The sequence below is a fragment of the Oxyura jamaicensis genome, chromosome 11 (assembly GCF_011077185.1).
Source record: "Oxyura jamaicensis isolate SHBP4307 breed ruddy duck chromosome 11, BPBGC_Ojam_1.0, whole genome shotgun sequence".
NCBI lineage: Eukaryota > Metazoa > Chordata > Aves > Anseriformes > Anatidae > Oxyura > Oxyura jamaicensis.
This window is the reverse complement of record NC_048903.1, coordinates 7830598-7844183: the sequence shown is the minus strand read 5'-3', so window position 1 is coordinate 7844183 and position 13586 is coordinate 7830598. Positions and strand designations below refer to the sequence as shown.

General features: G+C 36.1%; 1 long non-coding RNA gene across 2 annotated transcripts in view; it reads right to left on the bottom strand.

Annotated features, from left to right (window-relative positions):
* LOC118172738 overlaps positions 1 to 13586 on the bottom strand; it is a 273272-nt gene that overhangs the window by 229550 nt on the left and 30136 nt on the right. The window lies entirely within an intron of this gene.

Sequence of the window (13586 nt, the reverse complement as noted above, 5' to 3'; positions counted from 1 at the left end):
CTGTTCTCAGGATATTAAAATTAAACTAAAACTGCCACAGTCTTTTCAGAACACCAAACTGGCTCTCAGTACATCTACAGTAGAAAAACTAGATCTGATTACAGCCCATTCCAGTGCCAATTTAACCTGGTTCCCATGGTGTACACAGAAGCTGTGACATGAGCTTTCCTGTGTACCAGCAACCAGCCATGCGCCTCGAGGCACCAGTCACTAATTCAATCCAGAGGCACACCATGCCTGTGAGCTCCTGCTTTATCCTGCCCTGTTTATTATTATTATTATTGTTTTTATTTTTTTACTTTAAGCAGAATGAAGAAAATGAAGAAAGCAATAGTAGATTTCTTAATAAATCACCTGGCAGCAAGAGTTAGGAGCCCATCACTCTTCAGCCAGCCAGCCACATAGCATCTAAGTTCTAACAGTACTGACAAAGTACACACAAAGAAACAAATACATATAAAAAAGCAGGGAGAAGAAAAAAGATTTGACTCTTAAGTCACAATGTCACAAATTCACTGCTCTTTCTGCTCTCAGAGTGCAGAATTAAACTATTTTAGTTATCTAACCAAACAAAAAAGAAACAAAGCAGTTGCAAACATCCCACTCACAGCTACTTGAAAGTGCCACAAACAAAGAGCTGTTCCATCCCACCTGTGTTTTAAAGAATTCTGCCCCCTGATTTCGCAGTGACCCTGTAGGCTCTCTCATATTTTTGCCTAATGTTTATTTCTAGTAAATATTGGACTCTGCCCTTCCTCTCCCTCTCCTCTCTCTCCTTTCTTTTTCTTACTGCAAACATTCAAATGATGTATGAAATTTCTGACTCACTAAAAATACTTTTAAAAAAAGATTGATTTTTTTCTTAGTAAGGTTTTCAATAAAAGTGTTACAGAAATTGCAACAAAGTATTTACAATATTGACATTAATGCAAAAAGCAGCTGTTAAGATTTTAAAACAACTTCAAAATTCTATTTTTATAGAAACCAAATTTGTTTTCCACCTCATACCACTAATGATCAGCATGTGCCTACTACATACAAAATATAAGCACCATTATCTGTAATCTTTCTCTTCTTTCGGTTCATTTTTTCTCATTTTATAACATTTACTGTAGAACCTCATGCTGCTTATTGTTGCTGGCAGTCTAAGCTTGAGCGGCGTTCCTTTGCCTTCATATGAGGCATAAAAAATATCATGTCATGATTACAAGCATATTTCTATCAAAACAAAATGTTGGGAGGAGGTAGGGAGGTGAAGGTATAATTTACTTTGCTTAGGAAGAGAAATAGTTCAAATGGCTTAGATGCTGTTTTCCTTTTGTGAGCCAAAGACTCATCAGATTTCCGGGACCTCTCTTCCTTAAGGGTTGACATTAATTCCTAATGCCTATTCCCCACTTAGAACTATCCTATTTCCTTGATTTTTGACCCTCAAATGACTTCTACCACAACCAATTACATTTTTTTTCCATGAAGAGATGAAAACTTTGATGGAAGCAGGACTAGAAGAACTCTTACAAAATAAAAAGCCAGTGTTGCTGTAGATGTACACAGTGGGGAGAAAAAAAAAAAAAAAAAAGTGAAAGCAAACACAAGGCCTTTCTGATCATAAAGCTTTCTAGTATCTCTAGGGGATTGGATGAATTTAAACATTTAAGTAATCTTTTGACTGCCCATTTAATATTTTTGAAAGAAACATGTAGTCTACCAGCCTTCTTATTGCTATAATTACATTCATACACCCAAAAAGCCTATGAATAAATCTAGTAGAAAAGGAGAATAAAAACTATTTCTTTATTTTGCTGTATCTACGTCTTTTCTATCCTTTCAAGTAATTTAAGTAAACGTATATTATTCAATTTTGAGAACACACTATTCAGCATCACCTCTCTGGGGAGCAAAGGATAATGAACAAGGTTTTATTTCAGACATCTGATGAAAAATTTCAACGTGAAGTCCCCCTGGAGAGTTCCATGCGAAAAAATATTCTAGATTAAGGTAGGGGACACATTATTTTCCAGATTTTTACAGAGTTTACCTCACAAAAGAAACCATAACACAAAATCACATTCATTCTTTTGTTTACATTTTAATGAAAAAAAGAGTTCTGTGTAGATCTGGTGATTCCAACAGGAAAGTTTTAAGTGTAGTGTTGTTGTTTTTGTTTGTTTGTTTTGTTGTTTGTTTTCATTTTTGTGGTAGTGGTAATATTTGTTTAGTTTCGTTTTGTTGTTGGGTGGGTGCTTTCTGTTGCTTTGGAGGTTGTTTGGACAGGTGGGTTTTCTTGTTTAGAATGATCCAATTCATTTAATCGAGATACCACTGAGCAAAAGAGATCTGTTCCAGACTTTGTCCCAATGTGTTCAATGACCATCACTATTTTATTCTACTTCACTTTTAAAAGGAGAAAAACAATACTAGTGTTTATCTAGAAAAAAGCAAACAGCCCAATACCTCTTCAAACTGCCCTGACAACTTTTCAGTGAAGCAACATAATCTCCTGCTTTGTGATACCAGTAATAAAAATATTAGCAATATTTGGTAACTAATAAACTAAACACACTTCCAAACTGAGCAGCAGATAACACCATCAGCTACAGCTGTTTGAAAGACTGTCAGGAAAAAAATATACTACTAAATTTATACAGAGCTTGCTCCAAATCTGTAATCCAGCTGTGAAACACACCACGTAATCTTTCTTAGTTATAAATTATTAAATAATAATTAAATGTAAGTTGCTGCAAGTATAATTGGACCATTAATTTGTAGTTCTTTCTCCTGTAGTTATTCAACTTCAGCTTTAGCAGAGGTCTCTGAACAGTTTCCTATTACCTTATAATGACACTTGGTAAATGCTTCTCTGCACCCAACAGATTGCTGCGCTTCAATATACTGTACTGCAAGAGGAGGAATTAACTGGAGAATCGTCACCATGGACTAATTATTTATGGTTGAAAACGTCAAAGACCCTCATAACTTGCTGAAGCATAAAATTTGCCCTGCCTTTAACTTGTTATAGTCTAATGAGATTTCAAGTTATAGCAGCACATCTCAGTGCTTTTTCTGATCCTGTTTTAATCAGATTTCTTTTTTTTTTTTTGTTTGATAAGCTTTAGAGAGAAAATATTGTCTGTTGTAAACATCACCTTAAAAATAATCTCTGGCTGTTAATGACCCACAAAAATGGCTGATGATTATTGTGCAGCTTCCACAACCAGCAACTATTCAATGGATGCTATTTGCTAAGCTCTGCTATGTGCTCAATAGACCCAGAAGAGTCCTTTTCCAGCAAGTCCAACATTTCCTTCCTAAACAGTGTTTTGCTTCTGTCTTACAAGATGATAATAAAAAACTAATTTTAGTAGATTTATATCAATAAGCCCACAACCAAGCACACATCACAGGACAATGCCATTTAAAAAATAAATAAGGAATAAAGAATGTGTATCTCTGCTATCAGCTGCCTACTGAATAATACAGAACTACATGTGTTCTACTAGCCAGACACCAGCAATTTATAAGGAATGGTTTTCTACTTCCCTCTATTGCTTTTACAGTAACAAGATTAACACATTCCTACAAACATTCAGAAATACAGGAGATTACCAGACTGTTTCAGGGGCCATCCCTACTATTAGTATGTGACAAGTTAACAGGTCTTAATTATAAAAGCAACACTAAAGCAATTAAGCAAAGTGAGAGATTATGAAGAGTCCCAGCTGTGGCAGCATGTTTCTTGCTTTAAGATAACAAATATTTTCTATTGAAGGTGAGATTAATCTTGTAAGGCATATCAGAAATCTTGCCCTGACAAAGTTCTCCCTTCTTATTAAAATGAATTCCGGCTTCAGCTGTGACTGTAGAAATAACGTGCTCTGCATTGCTAGTTGTGTACAGTCACTTGAACTGTCACCCAGTGAGACCCAATTATAGTAAGAACAAGCTACAGGACTAAAATAATCTTTGGCCTTGGGCATTATGCCAGGTATTGCAATAAGCAAAGCCAGACAAAAATATTCAGATGTTATTCCCTGGAATTGTTTTTCTATGTATAATGTAACCTCCACACACACATTTTATTTATTTATTTATTGTTCCCAAATCAGCTTATCGCTTGCATAAGCAGAACCTGATTTTCACCCACTCACCTTCAGGACTGCACATACAATTCTGGCTACATACAGCCAGATGAACTAATTATCACTGTGAGCTAACTGTACATGTAGCAGATGACAGCTTCACATGCCAGACCTGACAGCTTCACCTGTATCTCCACAGGTTAACACCCATGTTAGAGTATTCCTATGCACACTAAGATGTTGGTGCAATACATGCACCTTTGGTGGTGTATCAGCATCACAACCAGATTAAAAGCATGTAAAATTTTACACGCTATTGAATACTTACTGAAAACCCAGCCGTAACTGAACATTTGTATCATCTTTAAGAATAAGAGTTTTTTTCTGCTTTTGGAAATCTGAAACATTAGGAGGAGGAGTTTGGGGATGTGTGATATGTATTTTGCCAAGCTAGGAGACAACTTTCACTACTAGTTTTCTAGGCATTTCAATTTGAAATCCACTGTATTAGAATATAAGAAGTTAAAAAATATTTCTCTATAGACAACAGTCTTGTACTATCTTTAACACACCTTTTGATGATTAGTAAATTCAATAGGCCCTTGCAAAACAAGCTTCTCAGCTGCAAAACTGGACTACCTTGAGCAATCCCACAGCAGGTGTTTACCATAATTGCTTGTAGTACCCCTGCTATGGTTGAGTTGAAAGTCAAGCCAGTAAGCAGCCTTTTACAGCAAAATATGAGTCTACAGAAAAAACCACTGCATCACTGTCTAATGAAAATCCACTGCATTGAGACTACTGAAACGGCCAGCCAGGCTTTCAAAATACTGATAGAGAAAATATCATTAGAATGTAGCATTAAAATGGCAAGTCTTGTGTTCTTCCAGGAAACACTCTTAATAAAATGAAGATGAATTTCCCTCTAAACAACAACAAAAAAAATTGTACTGAGTCTGTAATCATTACAATATATTATACAATTATATTAAACAACTTACACCTATTATAAACTTCTTTACACAAGAAGTAGTAAGAACAAAAATGGGCCACCACATAACAAATTCTGCCCAGTCTTCTCTGCCTCCTTAGTAATTTTTCTTGAATAAATATTTAAGTTTAATATTAAAATACAATATACAATATAGTAGAGAAAAAAATAAAAAATAAAATAAAAAAAAGGGGGAAAGCTTTCCTAAAGATACCATTACATTAAATCACCACGGGTATTTATTTGGCTTCTACCTGCTCCATTTGTTTCAGTAGTCACAATTAACACAGAACATGAGATATTTTTATGCTTTTTCTGTCATTAGCAGATGCAGCCTGAAAAAAGGCACATCCCCGTCCCATCAGAAAACAAGTCATAAGCACAAACCTGAACGTCCACATACTTTGCTTTCTTTCCAGTGCCACTAGTACTTGAGGATATCTAAACCGCAATTTCTCAATCTTTCCATTTCCCATGTTTCCCTTTTTAATATGAGTGCGACCTCTAAGGACCCAAAACTCTGACACCCAACAGCAAAGAGCTCTGTACCAAATGGCCAGCAGATCAGCATTCTGAATGTATTACCTTTGGAAGTTCAAGCTTGCAAACAAGCTTGACTTAGTGAGCTGGAACTGATTTATCATACCTTATATACAACATGTTAAAAAGCTCTTCTGGGCTAATTACATACTCAGTTGATCCCCAAGTGATTTATAAAGTTCCTGACTAATTTTCCTTCTCTTCTGAACTGACAGATAGAGTACAGAAAACTCATCTACATCCCATAATGCAAATTTTTCCCATTATTGCATAAAGCTTACAGTTAGAATAAAGTAGGAAGATTTTATCTCTGCTTTACTTTTACATTCCTAAAAAATACAAACGAGACTCACAAATCAGGCTTATCTTTTCCTTTAGTTTTCAGATTAGGTCAGAAATCTGTTTGCATCGGCCTCTGTTTACACAACAGTACTATTACCTCAGTACTTTGCAACAAACATATCTTTCATTGTACAGTTCAGAACCTTTACCTTTACATATAGATATGCCACCTAGAGCTGATGTAACATCACCACAGTATTTGTAGTCATGTTTTTGCAAGAACTGGTGAAGAGGAGTTAGTGTCGCTTTCCTTTGTTTTTCTCACAAACAAAAAACATCCCCAAGGTGACCTTGGTGTTCTTTTTTAAAATTTCATAATGAATGCAAAAAGCAATCAGAAAAAGATGTCCAGTGATACAATCCTTTAGAGAATGCTTCAAATACATTTGTCCCTTATAAGAACCAAAGGAAGAAAAAAAAAATAATAATTTAAGCAATTAAGAGTACTTGGAAAGCAATATCCAGTACATTAAAAAACCTGTCCCTGGAGTGCTGCCTACAATCTATGAGAAGTTAATTTTTAGAGCAATTCAAATGAAGAAAGGCCACTTCCTAGATGTGCTCTACACATTACAATTTTTAATTGATAACTTAAATGAGAAGTTACTTTTGTAAATATGGAATGAATGGTTAAGTGAATTGGAAATGAAATTAAATACATGTATTACATTTATCATGTTGTTTTAAATGAAAATATGCATTCATCATCTCTTCCTCTTGTGTATCAGATAGGAACATATGGTTTTCTTCTTTAACACTACACGGTGTACAGCAAAAAAAAATTGAAGAATTCTCTAGAGTTGTAGAAAAAAATATATACAGAGGACAGAAGAGTTAACATTAAATCTAGATAGTTCCTAGGATCAACTTCTATGAATGAAAACTAAATAAAGCCCATACAGACTGTAACTTCAGTTCTTCAGGAAAAGGGGAGTGACTTACAATGCAACATAGACTCTGCCATACAACCCTGGCACTTAATGTTCAGGAAGAAAAGGCAGACCCCCAGAGCATACAATAATTAGATTCTCTTGGCTCATCTACAAGTTAGCAGTCACAATTTTGTGAAGTGCAGGAACAGATTGCCTAAGTGACATTTTACTCTTTACTGATAGCATCAATTCTATTATTGTATACATTTCATAATTACAAGTGGAAATACATTAAATTATTGATAATTCTCTAAAATTATATCAGGAAGTAAAAAGTCTGAGACAGACAGACAGTAAATTTCCCTCACAGCAAAGGCAGAGAAAGGACAATACAGTCACTGAGGCAGAGGGCTGTAATTAAAGTTTCAGTCCCCTCTGCAATAGACTTTCTATACGACTATAAACAACACACATCATGTGTAAGTTCCTCCATGTCTCATTTATTAAAACAGAAAAATCTTTCCACATGGTGCCGGAAGTACATGTTATTGCTAGACAGAAACTTCAGAAGCACAATGAATTTATCACAAATTATGACAAAGTTGGTCCTCACAGAAGTCAGCAGTTTGTGGGGGATATTTCTCTTTGGTAAATGCAACGTTAAATGCACTTGCTTAACCCTAGTGAAAGTGCTGTAAGGTAATATTCGCTGATTTTTATACAAGTATTAAAAAGGTAACAAAACGTGATGAGGAGGTTTCATGCATGTTCATTACAATACAGAAACGAAATACTAGCATAGAATCCTTTCCAAATTCATTCATATGAATAATGAAGCTAGAATAGATAAAAGCATGGGTTTTGTATTTGTTATTATTCTCTATGTCTTCAGAAATGCTTGATAAAATGTTCCCCACTTGATTCTTCAATCATTAAAAATAATTACCATAAAGCAGGGAAAAAAAAATCCACAGAAAAGCCTACAGCTCAAAAAAACTAACATGCTCTAACTAAAATCTTTCCACAACATTAAAAATCATCATCAGTTTGGAATAAAGGTTGGTTTCAATCAAAGGATACAGGTACCCATGGTCATACAAATTACCACATTCTGTCTAACTGGAAGACAGTGATAAACTTCAATACTTCAATTTGATAAAGCAAAAAGATTTCATGTGCCTATATTTCAAAATACAAAATATGTGTGCAAATATACAGGGAGGGAACAGTCCTGCGTTCCCTCTCTTCTGCCTCTACTGGGTAATTCTCAACTGATGATGAAAAAGTTTTCGTTGAAGTTAGAAATTTCTTCCTCTCACACTGAAAAAGATACCAACCATGGCTTAAAGGATAACTAGATACTTAATGAAAGTATTTAAAGAATTTATAGAAATAAAGGAAGAATTTAAGTTATGACAAAGATAAACAAGGTAGATAATGAAATGGAGCAGAAAAAGAGATCTGTAGGGGATGAATGCAATTAAGAACATGGGCTGATGGGGCAGAACAGAGCTAAAATAATATGGCTCAATGTAGCAGAAAAGCACAGATCTGCAAATACAGTATGCCATAATTGATGAAAGAATGAAATTAAGGAGTCTTAAGAATAAAACCTTCTTCAGCACCCAAATGATCACCTCACTCAACCTGCTGGCAGTGTTATTTGCAATGCAGCCCGGAATGTTTTTTGCCCCCCCCCCCCCCCCCCTTTTTTTTTTCCTGTAAAGATGTATTGGTGCTTCATGTTCAACTTTTTGTCAGCCAGGACTCAGGTGTTTTTCTGCAGAGATTCTTTTCAGCCAGTCAGCCCTCAGGCTGTACCAAAAAATTGAGTTATTCCTCCCCAGCCACAGGACTTCGCATTTCCCTCCATTGAACTTCACACAGTTTGTGTCAGCGGTACCCTTCCACAGTCTAAGTGAGTCATTATGTTGTAATAACACTGAATATATTTACATCAAGCAACCCCACCAAAGACTGTGGTAAGCCCAGCATAACTCCACTGTGAAGCAGATTAGTTAATTTTTATTTTTATTTTTTTTAAACCACCAAGACCTCAGCAGAGTGCCTCAGCAAGAGAATTGGCTTTTTCTCAATGACAAGATTGTGAGGAAAATGCTTTTGCACTCCTCGGATAACTGGAAATTTCTTGGTTAGTCACCACATCCCTCTTCTGTCCCTTGGTTGTGCCTGAGACCCAACCTCTGGTCTTGATCCGAAGGTTAATGTACCATTCCAGCAAACAGCTTGGGCTGAAAGTCAGAGTTTGCATAACCTGAAGTTTTTCTCCTTTCTTTTCTTAAATGACTTACAAGATTATGCACTAAGTGTGCCTCACTTGTCTTTGTTTTAGAAATAAACCATTTTACTAGCCTTTGTCAGGCGTGATTAGAAGTATTCCCTATCTCAAGCAACAAAGGTTGAGTCAAATAATTTTTCTGTTTCATTTGAGCATTGCTAACTGCTTTAGCTTTTAGACCACTGCCTACAAAGCATGTCATGTTTGTGTATCTTTCTGCAATAAGCCATTTCATTGACTGTGTATCATTTAAAACTAAACAAACACCTTCTGTCTTTTTTCTGGCTCTACCTCAGCTTGTTAAGTACCACAGCATATGTCATCTGTTTCCCTAAACAACCTACATGAGCACAGCACTATGGGATTAGTAATTTAAGAAAATGAAGAACAAGCAGCAGTTGGCACACACATGCAGTCACATTCGATTTGCTTTAAGTAGCCATTTTAATACAATCTCTTCCACCCAATAAACATGTCTATAAACAACATTAAAAAATAACCTTGTTCCTCTAGGCACCACCTTCTTAAATACCACAATACATGAGGCATTAGAAGAAACAAATGAACAGAAGCCTCAAAGCTGTCCTACAGAGATGGTAGAAGAAACCTCCTCTTTGGAGCATCTGCTGGAATTGTTCTTTAATAAAGCTAAATCCATTTTGTGAAAGTGCTTACCAGAAACAAAAATGAGTTTGTTAACCTAAAAGAAAGGTAATTATTCCACGCGTTGTTCTATCCTTCCTTCTTTAACCTAGTGCAGACAATGTTGCCAATATTACCGCTAGATAACTGGTTGCAAGTGTATTTATTTATCAAGGGCAGAATCACACATTTTCACAAAATATTCTCAACTCCTTCTGCATTGGCAGAAAAACGTAGCAAGGTCTAGAAGATAATCTATTTAATGCAGGAGCAAAAATATTTCCATTTTTGCGATGAAGAAAATTAACTACAGCACATGTGGGGCCTTAAACTTTCACTATGTAGGCCTGCACGTGAAAATACAGACATACAGAAAGTTGGATATCATTCAGTTGCAGATGAGTTTTATGGATATGTTCACATTATAATACTCTTCAGCCAGTTTAATTTCACAGAAGTCAATGGCCTGGCCTCCTAGTTATACTGAATTACATCTGGAATTACATTCAAATTGGACATCGCTTTTTGCTTGTTTTTCTAGTAGTAAAATTCAAACACGGCCTCTGTATCACAGAAAGCACTGTGAACCCTGAATACACTAAATACATTTGGTTCAGGAAAAAATGAAATAAACCTAGAAACTTGGTAGAGATTCCCTCTCCTCTACAGCTCGCTTTGTCATGCAGGGATGTCAGCAGAGATGCTCCTGAAAAACACGCCCCAGGAGAGGAACCTCCCTCACCTCATGGAGTTATCCTAACACATCTGTGAGTTTTTGCTATGGCCTGGATCAGAGAACAGAACCAACTTAAATAAAATCCTGCTCAATAAGGTGGTTTACACGTTCTTTTCCCTGCTGTGGTTCACAATACAGTCCACATGGTAAGGGAGCCATGAAGCTCCTTTGGTGATGCTGACAGTCCCACATAACTGCCCCATATTTTCACTGGCACAGAATGGAAAACATTGGCACAGCTGGTGAAAGGGGAATAAACAACTGTAACATGTTGCTTACAGTACTCACTGTGCCTGGCGGCAGGGGAGCAGGGAAGTATAGTTCTAGTACCCACTCCAATTAACTGAAATATGCTAAAACAGAACAGTATCAAGTATATTAGAAAGATGAAAAAAAAATAAAAATAGCATATGCAAGAAGTAAGCAGCTAAGGGAGAACTTGCAGGAGACAGGACACTCCACATCATCGCTGCTTTGACTGAGAGCTGAAGTAGGTATTTGAACCTGGCTTTTCATAACTAATTAGAGCACAAGCACTGGGGAAAGTCTAAGCCAAAATCTCCAATGCCCTTCTTTAAAAACAAACACACAGAGACACATAAAACACTAAAATTAATAAAATCAAAATATTTTTCTTTGAGGCAAAAAATAATTCCATGCAAGTTGAAGCTAAAAATCCTCTTTATCACCACTTGCAAAACAAAATGTGAAGTGAACAGATGAACAGAAATTAATTTATCTTAAGTGTAAAACAGTTTTTTGGGTAGAGGTTGTTTCTCCCCAGTCCCTCAGTTACGCAAATGAAAGATAAAGCTGCGCTCCTAGAGCTTATTAGGAGAAATGGTCCTAAATAAATACAGGTCGAAAATAATTAATAGGGATACCTACTGATTAAACATTTCTAGATATTTTTTCTGTGCGTAATGAAAAAAATATGTTTGCAATAATCCATATTGATTATGTTGATCCTGTGAATCCCTGTAATCTTCCTAATCGGAAGGGAAGCCCTTCAAGAGATTTTAATTTTTTTCTGACCCAATTGCACGAATTGTCGAGAACACATCAGTGATACAGTTAATGCCCCAGCTTTCCCAGGAGCAAGCAGCCAAGCAGAAGGTAGAGGACAAAGTTCTTCCAAAAGCATTTTGGAGATGAAGACTAAAAAACTTCAGGCCATATCAAAAAACAACAGTGAAATATTCATAATCAAAATATCCACTGCTTTTTGAGGGTCTTCCCAAATACACATACAGGAGTCCATATTTAAGCACCTGCATTTTTACACTAGTCACATTCAGTTGGTCTGATCGTCAGCAAAGCTCTGGTTGCCTACAGTGGCTGTTATCTGTCCCACCAACATAACAAGTCTGCATTTCTAACTATGGTCCCCAGTAAGAAAGTATTACAATAGCTAAGGCATTTAAAAATCACAGGTTGAGAGTTCATTCATTTTTCCCAGTACAAAATATTTTCAGACGCACAGCCAGTTATAAAAACACCTGCTTGCAAAAGGGATGTGTTTGGCACATCTGCTTTTTCACTCTCTCATGTGTTCCATCTCCTGTAATGGCATAAGTTTGATCACAGTCTTGTGGGTCTGAACAGAGATTTTGCCTAACAACTAAATAAAATGAGAACGTACAAGCAAAGTTAGGGCTAAGGATAGCTTAAAACCAAAGTGATTTAATAGAAGTGAAAAGGAAAATCAGAACACTTCTTTATAGTATACCTCTGAAGCCAGTGAAGCACAGAACTTAATGACAACAAACGGGAACATATTTTTTCTGCAAAATAAACAAGTAATTCTTCCTCTTCCCCAATACATTAAATAAACTGAAAACCAATCTGGACTCAAGCACTTGGGTAATTGAAAATGCAGAGCAGAACTCTCCTAGGAAGGCCAAAAAAAAAAAAAAAAAAAAAAAAAAAAAACTGTCAGCCTCCTATTTTTCCTTTAAAATTACAGTAATGCACTGAAGATTTCTGCTACTTATTTTTCTCAAAAACTAACTTTACTGCATGATAGGGAGATAGATAAAATATTTAATATTAATGAAGTAACAACTTCATTGCTTTTTAAGTCTTTACTGATAGGAAGTAGAGGAAGCGTACTAACTTCTGGCAACTTACAAAGACAAAAACAGGCTTTTCTCAAGTCATTCATATAACATAGCTAAGGAGCTTTAGTTAGCGACCTTTACATTTTCAGCATTTGCTTGTCTATGGCTTAAAATACTGTCATTCTCTCCCAGTTCTTACAAACATTAAGAAAGGAAATTTTTTTGTCTCCATTTGAAGTTTATAGATGAACATGAAAAAATCGAGTGGTTTAATGCTTTTGGGGGTCTTCCGTCCAGACTCCCTTAGCAACTGACGGGGAAATCTGCCCCCTGTACACTGAGTGAAGCAAGGAAAAAAATGAAGTGATTCCTTCTTTGCTGAGTCCTTTTGCCAACATACTACAAAGAACATAACTCATTTTAAACTCATAACCTATCCTGAATCCAGATCAAGAACAACATCTGTTCAAGTCTGTATTTCAGGTAATGCATTGTGAAGCGACCACAGTATTCCCAGAATAGCAAGATTTGTCTTTGTAGGTTCTAAGAACCACAAATAAGTGAACACGGAGGTGGACCATTTACAGGAGAGGTTGCAGCTAACAGTCCTTGAATATCTCTCCGCTGCCTCCCAGAACCTCTGTATCAAACAGAGCAGAATTCAGTCCTTACCTCCTTCAGGACTCTGCAGATAACTTCAAAAACTCTTCATCCAAAGCTCAGGCTTCATTTATGATTACTTTGGAGTTTTCCTACATAGGATGACTAACGTGAAGGACAGAAGCATTTTTCATTTCTGCACATGCACTCCTCCCACAATATTTTAAAGGTTTTATTTTCAATTTTGATACAGGTAAAAAGAGGATATCATAAAGAAATAATCCCTGTAAGGTCACGTAAATTATGTTAATTTGCCTTATATATAATTTTATGTGAACTGAAACACTCAGCTGGGCCTAACATGATGCATTTTTTTGGAAGTCTGAAAATAAGTTAGGAAAGTGACTTGGCAGGATTCAGCCACT